The 12,794-nt window shown below is 41.4% G+C and overlaps 1 protein-coding gene across 7 annotated transcripts in view; it reads left to right on the top strand.

The window, feature by feature from the left end:
* SWT1 (SWT1 RNA endoribonuclease homolog) overlaps positions 1-12,794 on the top strand; it is a 1,000,634-nt gene that overhangs the window by 124,209 nt on the left and 863,631 nt on the right. The window lies entirely within an intron of this gene.

The following is a 12,794-nucleotide window of genomic DNA, read 5'->3' as shown; positions in this document are numbered from 1 at the left end:
TGCTTTTGGCTAATGATGTGGCCCAGGGAGCACCGGTCCCGGTATCATGGAAGGGTACGGTGATAATTCCCGTATTCAAGAAAGGTGACAAAACGCAGCCAGGAAATTATAGGCCCATCAGCCTCATAGATACTATCCGAAAGGTGATCGGGAGGATGATTCTGAATAGGGTACTTTATTGGGTTGAGAAGAATAGTGTATTGTCCTCCTTCCAAGCGGGGTTTCGTAAGCTAACAAGCATGGTAGATCAGGTCTTTCGTTTTACCCTATTACAATGGAAGACTGTGGTACTAGATAAAGGCAGTCTCTATGCTGCCTTTGTCGACCTACGAGCAGCTTTTGATTTAGTCCTCAGGTCCCAGCTATGGGCAGTCTTAAAAAAATTGGGTCTATTTGAAGAAATTTTAACATTATTGATGAGGCTGCACGAGGCCAACTACGCCAAGATACAGTGGGGAGGACAGGGAAGGGTTACCTCGGACTTCCCGGTGGAGCGTGGTGTCCGCCAAGGTTGTTCAATGGCTCCCACGCTTTTTACATTGTATATTAATGGAGTAGTTGCCCGCATGTCATCAGAAAATAGAGATGCTCCCACTCTAGCTGGCGTTAAGACACCGATTTTAATGTTTGCGGATGATACACTGATTTTATCAAAGACTCCGAGTGGCCTGCAGGGCGCCCCATTAATTTTTGAGGAGTTTTGTCTGGACCATGGCTTGGAAGTTAACGTGGCTAAAACCAAGCTCATGGTTTTTATTCCGCAACCATAGTTTTAAAAGTAAACTTTTTATGAATGGCCAACCGTTGGAAGTGGTCAAGGCCTTTACGTATTTAGGGATTCATGTGGTGAAAGATTATAAATGGGCCCAACATATAGATATAGCGGCACTCAGGCATAGGCAACATGCAGGGGCTTTAACCTTGGAGCATAAAAAATCTTTAACAAAGCCGATAAAGTCTGTACTCCAAGTTTATCAAGCCAAAGCTCTTAGCTCTGCGATCTATGGCGTGGAGCTATGGGGGTTTGAGAAATTGGGGCCATTAATAATTTCAGAAAACAAGTTCCTCCGTTACATTACTGGACTTCCCCAGAGCACCCGATTGCAGCCACTTAGGTATGATCTTGGTAGGAAAGCTATTACGGATTCAGCAAGGCTCCACCCAATCTTATATTGGCGTAGGCTTTGGACTACACCGGAGCTCCTGTATTATGCGGAAGGATTTATGGATATTATTAAATCCGATGTCTTCCACAAAATTAGCTGGTTAAAGGAGCTTAGAAACACCTTAGTAGGCCTGGGTATGCAAATGCTGTGGGAAAATCCAGCGACAGCTTCTTTTCCATCAAAAAATGTTTTAAAGGAGATTTATTGGGAGAGGGTTGCATATCTAATCTGGAGTGGCACTGGTTCTTCGACCATGGCTGGGGGTTTTCTAGAGGCAAAGCTTATCCCCAGGTTAGAGCCTTATTGGGATGCCATCACCAAACCTGGGGACAGGAAGCTCTATTTCTAGCTCAGAGCAGGATCCCTACCCCTCAAGTCTTTAACCGGCAGGTGGGCTAGTGCAAGTACTAGCATCTACCCTGCATGTGGGGATCATAAGGAGTCCATTGCTCACTTTCTATTTGTTTGTCCCGCCTATGTAATTCCAAGACGAGTCTGGTTAATCCCATTGTGCAAGTCTTTGGGTACGAACAGCAGTGCTGAAGCACTAAGACTCATACGCACCAGCACTTTATTGTTCATCTCAATAGCAACTGCTAAATATTTAGGATGGGCATGGGTGCTAAGGCAGAAATTTTGGGCCTTGACCGCAGATTGTGTGTCTGCTGGTTCTCCCTTTGCTTCTTTTTTGTTAAGGAACATTTACCCAGTTTGATTGTGTAAAAACTTTTTAATCTAATTAAAACTATTAGTCATTTTGTACATAGCAATCGAGATGAACTTTATTAAATCATTGTTTGAGGATTGTGTTTTTAACTATTTGTATGTGACTTTTAAATTTAAAAATTTTATTGACCAAATATCTGTGAAATCTATGGAATTTCTATGCTTTAGGAGTGCATCTCGAATAAAGCTAAATTGACTTGACTTGATTTAAAGGAGCAGGTTGTTGAACAGAAGGTTGCCAGTTCATATTTTTAATGTAGATATCAGGGCCATTTGATGCCTGCTTGAGAATGTGTGGCATTGAAAAGTATGTGTAGAAAGGGCGGGGTTGTGTATGCAATATGCTCGCTTGTGCAGATTTAGTGACGACATAGCAGTGGGTGGTGATGGATGTGCACAGACAAAATGAACAAATGAAATATAGTATGGATCTGCACAGGCAAAATGAAGTTTAGTATGTCCTATTTAAGTTATTAAGATGGTATTTAGATGAAAACGTATCTACAAGTGATATTAAGCTGAAGGCGGTTATTTACATGAGTTGAGGAAAATCGATATATCTCATGGTGGTAATTGTGGTTAATCCATTGATTTAGTATTTGTTGATTACAGGCATGACGTTTGACTTACAAAGAAGTGACGTTCTTGGGCTGGAGGCCTAAGGAACTTAAAGGATAGTTGTGTCCAGGGTAGAGCTGGAAATGGAAAAAATACTTATAACTAGGGTTCAAGATACAGAGCAGAAAGGTGTTGATGTGAAAAGAGGCTGAGTCATTTTAAGCAGTGCCTGACATTCTATGTATACATTTTTTTTTTAACTCTACCCAAGGAAATGCCTGCAAAAAGAATGAAAAAGTATATACAGTTACCACCTTTTAGGCATCATTGTTTTATATGATGCTGTAGTTATGCATCGTGGTGCCTCCGGGGATAGAGATAATCCCTGGTGGGTAAGGATTTCAGAAGAAAAACTTTTGGTTTTCTTCTATGGAGGGTAGTTTGTACAAAACTAAACTGGGTGTTTTTCTTTTTTTGATATAAGGTGAATGTAGAGGAGGCCAGAGCCAGAAAATCATCTTACTCCTGGATACTTTGATTTACTTCATTGGTGACAAAAAGGCTGCATTTTAAAATATTGACCGGGGTCAAGAAACCTGCTGCAGAAATCTTTTTGTACCCAGTAATTTTCAAGGTATTATAACGGTAAAATAACTTTGATGGTTAATAAACATTCTGGAGTGACCTGTGTCAAAAACATGGTTGCTCCAAAACTTGGAAACTTTACCGGGTGTCCAACTGTCCAGCTGCCCTGTAGCTCCTGTGGTCATCTCGCCCCGCTGCAGCTGACTTTCGCGACCAGGAGCGGCCGCCGAGTGGGGGAAAAGAACTACCTCTCCCAGGAGCCCACACCACGTCCACGCATAGAACGCGCCCAGAGGCGCTTTAAAATCACGCTGCACCTTCGGCGGAGCGGGTTGCTCCAAAACGTGGAAACTTTACAGGGTGTCCAACTGCCCAGCGGCCCTGTTGCTCCTGTGGTTATCTCCCCCCGCTGCCGCTGACTTTCGCGACCAGGAGCGGCCGTCGAGTGGGGGAAAAGAACTACCTCTCCCAGGAGCCCACACCACGTCCACGCACAGAACGCGCCCGGAGGTGCATTAAATACACGTTGCACCTCCCGCTGCGCGGGACCAGCCGGGCTCAGCCGTCCGGGGCAGGACGAGGCTGGGCTGGGCCCCCCCCTTTTTGGTTCGGCCTCTCCAATTTGCTGGACATACAAACATCCAAAATTAGTGGACTTTGTGGTAAGCTAGCTAAGTGGGATTTGGTCCCTCTTCTTTTGTGTGTTATTGTACTGTTTTAATACGTCCTCTTGTTAAAATGGGGTGAAAGAGAATACAGCCACTCCAGGTGGACACATGTAATACTTTAGATAATTATTTAGTGAAAGCTGTGAACGATTTGGCCGATGAAATTGATCGGACGGAAAGGTGCTTCTCGTTGGGATTAAGTACAGTACCGAATGAGATAATTAATTCCAGCCCAATTATTAGAATAAGCACTGTTGGCACCCCAGGCTCTGATCAAGAAGTGGGCTTAGAAGATGACAGTTCTCGGATGTCAAAGACCCCCATATTGGTTTCAGATAACACCCCTGTCACTTCGGTTGTGCCCGCCGTTATAGGAAAACCAAAGAGTCAAAAAAAGGGGGTTCGAAAAATGCTAAAAATGCGGGAGTTAATACGGTTACTAGCAAGCCCCACCAAGGCAACATGGTAACAACTAGGTCAAAGCCCATCAGTCCGGTACCCTTAAGTATTAGGATGTTTATAGTAAATTAATTCAGTTAATGAAACCCATTCATGATAAAATAGATAATATGGCAAGGGAGGTTCACAAACTTAGAAACCAGATAGAGAAATCCAATACAGCAGCCCATCTGGATGTCCTTAAGTTAGCCCAAAATAGAGACATTGTATCGGCTATGGAGAGCAAGAATAGCATGAGTGCACCCAGCCAGGTAATTATGCATAACCCTACTCCCAAGGAAAGCCTCCGAAATGAAACGGCTCGTAGAGAACCCAGGGGTACCATGAAGACAGGGACAATTAGCCCAGATCCCATTTTAAAAAAATTATCTTCCAACAATCCCACTATTGTCACAGGGCAGACAGTATTACAAGAGTGGAATAAACTAGATATTTTAATGCCTATACATGCAGCTAAACCAGAGTCTGCTGGCCGTAATCAAAATACAATTCCTACTGTGATTAATTTACCCCCAGAATGTGGCCCTTATGTCGCTGTCCTTGCTAATATTCCAAAACTGAAGCCCACACAATTTGAAAGCCATCAAATGCTTAAAAATAAAACATTGCACTGGCTTTCGAAGTACTGTGGGTTTCCTATGTATGGGGCTAATCAGATAATTATGACTCAGAGAGTAGGTTGGTTGGGCCCCCTTGAAAAGAAAATTGAGGGTGATTGTGTGATTATTAATTACAGAACACCAGATTGGGCAAGCGATTGTATCCTGAATGCACCACCACCCTCCAAATGGGAGTATAATACAACTTTACTCCCATTAGACTTTTTCTATGGACAGCAGCCAGGTAAACATATAAACGTACAAACATTTGACCATCCTGGGGCTACCCACCGCACAAATGTCTATTCTATATTTGCCCAACAAAAATTCCAAGATGGTTTCTCCATTCCAACTTCTAACAGATTCCAACTCTTTGGGTCAATGGAAGATAACGACTGACTCACGAATCATACCATACAAGAGCATCCCACTAATATCAGAAACCTGATAACGCGATCTATAGACCGGGCGGACTTAATTAATCGAGTAGAGCCAATGTTACCATCTACTATAGAAATCGATTCTAATGCAGACTCCTCCAATAAGATGGGTAGCAAACAACGTGGGGCGCCCTCAGATAATGATACACTGGAGGTTGGAGCACTGGTACAACATAACAACATGCCAATAGTTGACATTACTTTACCTAATAATTTAACAACATCATTTTTACATCATACCATGCATGATAATATGGAAGAAGGACTTAATATCACTACCTGGCATATAGCGGGCATAAATGGAAAACTCACTATCCCTTTTTGGAAGGATTTCACTACACAAGGGTACGACATAATTTGTCATCAAGAGATATGGCATAGAGATCTAATCCATGTCGAAGGTTATACGTCCTTTTGTGTAGATGCAGTAAACTCCGCTGCAGGTAGGGCAAAGGGTGGTCTGTTGACTCTGATATCCACTAGGCTAACAGAATTTAAAATAGGAAAATGTCTTGAGGTTGGGCCATATGCACAATTAATATGCTTGGAGCATCATAAAGCCAAGGACTTGGTTATTGTCAATTTTTATAATATTATTTTTGATGCTAGCAGAGCATCCATAGTACAAGATATAGGAAGAGCAATAGATGAAATCCTTGCACAATATAAAGACCCCCGGTTATCTTCTGGGCAGGAGACTTTAATTTACAGGCCTGTAGAGATGCCCAGAAGGGGATTTGCGGCATTCTGTCTGATCACGATGTTAGAGGTAATATTATACATAATCACTTTCCCCATAACACATATGGATTGGCGTTGAACAGTTTAGCCGCTAAATTGGATTTAGAATTACTAGACTGTACAAATAAAAGAGGTAATATTAAGTGCCCAACCTTTAAAGGTAGGGATTTTATCTCTAATATTGATCACATACTAGTTTCTTGTGGTACGGCCTACTCTAATCTGTGGATAGTTGAGCAGGCTGTGAGTGATCATAATAGCACCTCTTTGATATTACTAGGTTGGGGTTGCAAATCCCAAGTTTATAGTAAACCAATCCAGGACATCACGGCAGCAAGACCAAATGGACCAAGAATTAAGTGGGCCAAAGTTAATCCTGATAAGCTCCTAGCGGACATTAAAGCTAAATGCGGAGCTGAAATAAGTTATTGCATAAGGGATGAGACGACCCCGGCCACTGTGCTCTTTATGTTTAGTAAGATAAATATAACAATAGAGGGATACTGACTGGCAAGAGCCGTAAACAGAGGACTACACAAACCAGATGGTTTGATAAAGATTGTACTCAAGCTCTGTCCACATAAAATTGGCTCTATCGACAAAACCAAGAGATGTGGTATTTATTAGGGAAAAGCGCCATATTTATAAGACCACGCCAGAGGTACGAAAAAAAGAACTTCAAGATGAGGCATGGTATAATCTAGATATGGCTGTAACTACAAAAAATAATAAACTATTTTGGGAGATTATTAACTGCCCGTTTTAAAAAAATGACAATATACCCGTAATAACTTCCAACGTTAATTGCAATGCATGGATAGATCATTTTTCAAAGGTTTTTAATTCGGATGGGCCGATTTTAGATGGTGAAACAAATACTGACGATAAAAGGCCGATTATTCCGCAATTTATTAGTTTGGATGAGGTCCGGATAGGTTTGGAAAAGAGTATTGGCGGCAAGGCTCCGGGGCCAGATGGTGTGCCCGTGGACTTATACAAGCATGAGATGAATCTATGGGCACCCATCTTAACACGCTTTTTTAATGCTGCAATCGAATTGAACCTTCCACCGACCTGGGGCCAATCAATCATTGTACCCCTTTTTAAAATGGGCTCCAGGTCAGAGGCATGCAATTATCGTCCCATCTCCCTTCTGGACTCGTCGATTAAAGTACTAAGCAGAATCCTCCTAGATAGACTAGAAACATGGGTAGAGGAGGAAACTATTTTATCGCCAGTACAGTGCAGATTCAGAAGGGGGATGGGTACAATGGAGCAATGCATAAACCTTGATCTTATCATTAACAAATATACAACAGTAAAGGAAGGAAACCTTTTTTTATGTTTTGCGGATTTAAGTTCTGCTTTTGATTTAGTTGAACACTCACTTTTATGGCCTATTTGATTGGAAATGGGTGCACCAAAAGAGGTTATATATTTCCTGGCTAGATTGTATGAAAGATTGACATGTAAGGTGTGCTTCGGCTCTGCCGGTGAGTGCACTCCGTTTTTTAAAGTCAAAAGAGGCATTAGGCAAGGCTGTGTTTTAGCACCACTTTTATTTTCTTTATTTATTAATCAGATAGATTCAATTCTTAGAATGACCACTGCGGGAGCACCTCTAATTGATGGCAAGCCTATTCCAATTCTGCTATACGCAGACGATGCGGTCCTTTTATCACGCACTCAAATTGGCCTTCAACGCCTCATTGACAAATTTCAGACGTTTAGAGCCAATAGGAAATTGCTAATTAACAAAGATAAAACTTTTATAATGACATGTGGGAAGAAGACTAAGCAAAACAGGACCTTCTTTCTAGAAAATGTAAGGTTAGAAACTGTTAAGAAATTCTGTTACCTTGGTATCACATTTTCCTGAGACGGGGGTTGGACCAACGAGCAGGAGAGTGTACGGCTAAAAATGGTTAGGAATACTAAAAGTGTTTTTAGATTTGCCACTAAACTGGGGAGCCGTAGAATAAAGGAGATGATCTATATTTATAACACAAGGTGCTTGACATCTGCACTATATGGGACAGGCGTGTGGGGGCATCACACCCATAGCGGTAAGCTGATCCAACAACAGGAAAACTTATTTTTGAACCGCCTGTTGTGTACCCCTGCATCTGCATCTTTTGCGCTCATTCACAGAGAAGTAGGCCTACACCACATCAGGGATTTAGCTGCCCTGCGTCCGCTGACTTTATGGCGGTCTATATGGTCCAAATCCGAAACTAAATTCACTCAAAACGTAATTAAAGATTGTCTAAAACTTGAGTGTTGTATGCGTATCACATGGCTTAGACACATTCGGTTTTGGTACAAGTTACTTTTTGATCTAGATCCCTTCTTCGAAATGGAACAGGGCGCCTCCATATCCAAAAAAGAGTTGAAGGAATCCTTCTTAGAACATGCAGGGAAGGTCAGGGCTGTCGAATATGCAAAACAACGCACCTTTGTTTTCTATCAGGAGCATAATGTAAACGAAGGTTTCCAGCAATATTTGACAGAAGTTACAAGAAGCTCTCACCGCTTTGAATTGACACAGTTAAGATTAGGCACTGTGCATCACCTTGTGTCTTTTCCTTATACCAGACGGAACAGTACCTCACCTTGTCCTTGTGACGGGATATCCAAACAGAGCTGTTGTCATTTTATGCTTTTTTGTAAATTTTATATTTTTTTAAGGAAATTATATTTAAAGCCCATTCTTTTAAAGTACAAAACAAGAACAACTAAGGATGCATTGCAGATAATGTTTGAATTGAGAAGTGCGGATGTATGTTTTTATGTAGCTACATATATTTTAAAATGTGTACCTGTAAGGAAATCAATCATTATATGATTATGAATTATTAGACTCCTATTATGATACTTTTAGCACGAGAAATGAGCCTATATGTACTGTCTATTAGCACAAGCCACTTTAATATTGCAATTTTTGCACACGCATTATTGCGGAAACTATACTTTATTATTGCGAGTTTTGCACATGTGTTTTATAGGAATCCGCATATAATTAATTCAAGGTTGGCACAAATCACTTTATTGCGAATTTTGCACATGTATTTCAAATGTCTTCTATACTTGCCTATCTCCGGAAAAATTGCTTTATGCCTTTGTACAGACATTGTAAGGCTTATCTCATTATAGAAAACTGTATTTTATTCTCTATATGTACTGTAATGTAAAGTTTTATGTCTTGTCTGCTATATGGTTATATATATATATGCACTCTCTCACGGTGATGAGTTAATAATAAAGAAGATCTCAGCAATTTGTCCTGGTCCTGTGGTCTGTCTCCTGTGCTTTGTAAGGAGTTTTCGTGGATATATATATATATATATATATATATATATATATATATATATATATATATATATATATATATATATATATATATATATATATATATATATATATATATATACCGAATAAAGCATTTTGAATTTTTTTTTACCTCTGTCAAAGTTTTCACTTCTCTTAAAATAGCACACAGTGTTAATGTCCTTGCTGAGAAGCACAACTTGTAATATGCACGTCTGTGATTTGCATTTTATGTAGATAGCTGAGTGGGTTACTGTGTTTGTCGCAGACATCCCTGTGTTACCTGCAGGCCACAAGTTACAATCCTTGTAATATAGCACAGTGAATTATGAACGGGCATCAAGGAGGTACCTTCAAATTCCGAAGACCTTAATGTTTTTTTCTCAATCTTTCATTGTTCTAAAGTTGCTAAAAGGTGTGCCTTTAGGTAGTGATAAAGAGTAAGGACAATTCCATTCACTGTGGTCTGTAAACCCATACACATTTTAAATCCCTACTTTGGGGCCGATTTTAATGTCGTACAGACCTGAGTCCAACCGACATCGATCTGGAAGTGGGACCGACCGACCTCCTGTCGGCGGTCCCAAACCAGCAAGTAGTATGCGACCAAACACTGTCTGGGCGCAGTCCTATTCTTTACAATGGGAGCATGCATTCGGAATGCATGCTCTCATTGTGAAGAGCAGAGTTGCAGTTCATCCCTGCACCCCGTGGCTGGCACCTCAAGGTGCCTGCCACCGGGTGCAGGGATCAACAGGGCTGCCATCCGGAGGCCTTGCACCCATGGGGGCCCTGCTAAGGACTCCCAAAGTCTGATTCCTACAGCCTTTCAGTGTCGAAATGTCGGCACAGAAAGCCTGGGAATCTGCCATCGCAATCTCTCGGGCGGAAAGAGCTGCTCTTGGGATTACAGGCCCCTTTCCAAATGGCAGACGGACTCTCCGAGCCCTTCGTAAGCCATTTGGAAATCCTGTTTGGATTGAATTCCAACCAACTCCATCAAAATGGGTTGGTCGGAAGTTAATCCAAACAGGAGATTACGATGCCGTAGGAACGGCTCCGACCAAGGGTCAGAGCCGTTTCCTACTGCATCGTAATCGGCCCCTTTGTGTTTCTCCACAACAAGCACTCTTTACATGTACCGCTTTTCAGTATGGATAATACGTGACTGCTAAACGTTGTAAACCTCAGTGTCTTTGTGTAACATTTTTCTGAAGTGACTTGCACACTTCAATTATTCTCTGCATCCGTATAATATCTCTGTAATGTAAAGTGCTCCGACACGGTCAATTGGGATGAGATGCACTATAAAAGAAATTAAATAAAAGAAAAATGCATTAATAGGTGTGTGTGTGTATTGGGATTCATAGATTGCGCGGCTACCCAACAAGGGTCTCCTGGCGCTGGACTAGGTGGCAGGCAGAGCCACAAGACTGCTAAATGGCAACCCCAAGACAGACAATAAGGCTTGGCAATTGAATAACAAGGTCTTCAGGTTCTTGCGGAAGGCGAGCAAAGAGTGACTGTTCCTGAGCTCAACTGAAAGAGAGTTTTAGAGTTTAGGGCCCAGGTAAGAAAACAAGCGGCCTTTCATTCGAGCAAGACAAAACCTAGGGACTGTAAATAGTGAGAGGCTGGTTGATCTCAACTGTCGGATGGACACATAGAGTTTCACCAGGATTTGGATGTAAGAAGGGGCCAAATTTTGGGCAGAACATATAACAAAAGGCCTTGAATTCGATACACTTATTCAGCCTGAGCCAGTGTAGTTTGTGAAGCAGCGGTGAGACTGAAGCATATCTAGGCATCCAAAAAAGAAGGCGAGCGGCCGCATTCTGGATGATCTGCAAACGATGGATCAGAGATTTGTCTGCGGACAGGTATAAAACATTGCCGAAGTTCAATCTGGATGTCACCAAACCCTGCATCCCTATTCTCAGGGCGGCTGGTGGAATCAGCCAGAGGATCTTTTTAAGCCATTTGAGAACAGAGAAGCAGGTGTCCGTGACCCTAGGCACCTGAGGCTTGAGGGAAAGGTTGTTATCGATGATGAAACCAAATTTCTTAACCTTAGCTACCGAAGCTATGTAAATACTTATTAGTGTTATTACTCATACAGGCAAATACATCTGACATACTTACTGTGCATGCATATCGCTTAGAAACAGGGTTGGAAGAGTCAGAAAATCATAGTTTAACTCTTAAGCACTTGTGAAGTGTCAACAATTTAAGTGCTGTTGTTTCTTTTCATGGCACCAGCATCAAGATTTTAACTTCCAGCTAGACACTAGTTTCAAACAAAAAGTAGGGCTGATGGCCTTTTACGTAAGGCCTTTCTTTGGGTTGGACACTGCTCAAAGTGAAAAGAAGAAACCTCTATCACCCCCGGCAGGTTGCTGCTCTGAACACAAAGCTGACAAAGTGTGGGCTCCGCTGAATATTTCCCAGTGTAGACAAAATACACCGGGACAAATTAGTGTTTCATAGGAGCCGGCCCAGAAGCAGTGCAATAATAGCTGCCAGTTATGGGATCTGGCTGGAAGTGAAGGCTCTCTGTAACAAACCTTCAACTTATTTATTGTAAAATGTCGCCGTCATCTTCTTAGGAAAGGTCTTTCTCCAGACTGGTGCTATTTACATTTCTTGGATTTTGCAGCTCACAGAAAAAGCACAAGTTTTATTTTTCCATCCAAAGCCTCGTCCTTCTCTCCCTTGGAGTCACCTGACAACCCAACGTCCCAGTAGGTTAAGGACTTCGTTCTAAGAGGCAAATCACTATTGATGGGTGAGCAGTAGCTCTTTGTTCAGTGCCTTGCCCTGCAGAAACAACAACATATTTACGAACATTTGCATGTCACGAATGAAGTAATTAGAATGCTTACTTCTTTCTTTGTATTTACTTCTGTATGCTCTGTAAACAATATTGTCACTGTCAGTATCAAGCTGAGGCTACAAGTGGTATTGTGTAAACATGTTGTATCGAGCACTTTCAGTTGCCTCTCGGGTTTTCTTCTTTATATCTAAAGGCAAGTACATCATCCCTCTATTGATCTAAGTAATGCATGCGCTTTTGGCAACCCCCGAAGCAACCTGATGGTAATTGGGAACGCAGATTAACGTAAAGCAAATCTAACAAGTATTGATTCTAAGCTAAGTGTCCTATGCATGACCTAAACTGTACAATGTGGCAACTATGATCAATCTGAAGACATGGTGGAATTGCTACTAGCAATATTTAACATGAACCAAATACCCCCCTCACACTTGTTTTCAAGATCTACACTCTTATGTAAAAAGCAAATGATATCCCTCGGGATCATGTTCGCGCTATATAAAACTTTATAAATAAATAGCTAATATAAAAGGGTGTGTTTGTATACATATAGTTTGATGTGGATTTCTACCTTGTTCTCTGTTTTCTTTCCAAAGTTTTTTTGGTGGAGTGATAGACTCTGAAAACCTAATTGTGAGTGCTAAAATTCAAATAACTATTATTCGCCTGAGCTGCTGTAAACATTAAAATGA

Source organism: Lissotriton helveticus, chromosome 1_1 (assembly GCF_964261635.1).
Source record: "Lissotriton helveticus chromosome 1_1, aLisHel1.1, whole genome shotgun sequence".
Taxonomy (NCBI): Eukaryota; Metazoa; Chordata; class Amphibia; order Caudata; family Salamandridae; genus Lissotriton; species Lissotriton helveticus.
This window is presented reverse-complemented; position numbering and strand designations above follow the sequence as displayed.